The sequence below is a fragment of the Halyomorpha halys genome, unplaced genomic scaffold (assembly GCF_000696795.3).
Source record: "Halyomorpha halys isolate HHAL.00 unplaced genomic scaffold, Hhal_1.1 Scaffold1272.1, whole genome shotgun sequence".
Lineage (NCBI taxonomy): Eukaryota > Metazoa > Arthropoda > Insecta > Hemiptera > Pentatomidae > Halyomorpha > Halyomorpha halys.
Genome location: NW_027110660.1, coordinates 11,915 through 12,489, shown reverse-complemented (window position 1 = coordinate 12,489; position 575 = coordinate 11,915).

Genomic DNA, 575 nt, shown 5'->3' with positions numbered 1-575 from the left:
GGGGTTAGCGCTACTAATCAGTCTTAGTAATTTTAGAAACAAAATAAATATTCCATGAATACAACATGCTTCATAAAAACTGATTTATTAGCTCTGTAAACATGTATACTTTTTTTTCTGTATAAAAGTTTATTTTTTTCTTATTGCAAGAAGTTAGTTGACCAATGAAGTAGATAGCCCTGGTGGCGGTCAGTAAAAGTACAAAACAGTAAAAAAAAACTACTCAATGTAAACCAAACCCCCACTTCGTCAGGGCTAAATGAAAACAAGATACTAACATCCTAACAAGTAACAGAACATTAAACTTAATATACAGCGAAAAAAGAAAATATGTAAAAAAAAAATGTTGTTTGTTTAAATATATAAAAATAATATTAATAATCTTCAGTTAAGGAAGTGTAAATATAGGTGGATGGAAAACTAGATATAAATAAATACAACCAGGTTTTTAAATAAACAAAATTAAATTTACTTTGATACTTGGGACTCCATCTAGACAAGAGACTTACTTGGAATCCACACACAAGACTGAAACGACAAGAAACTGCTCGTAGATTCCGATTGCTACAACACTT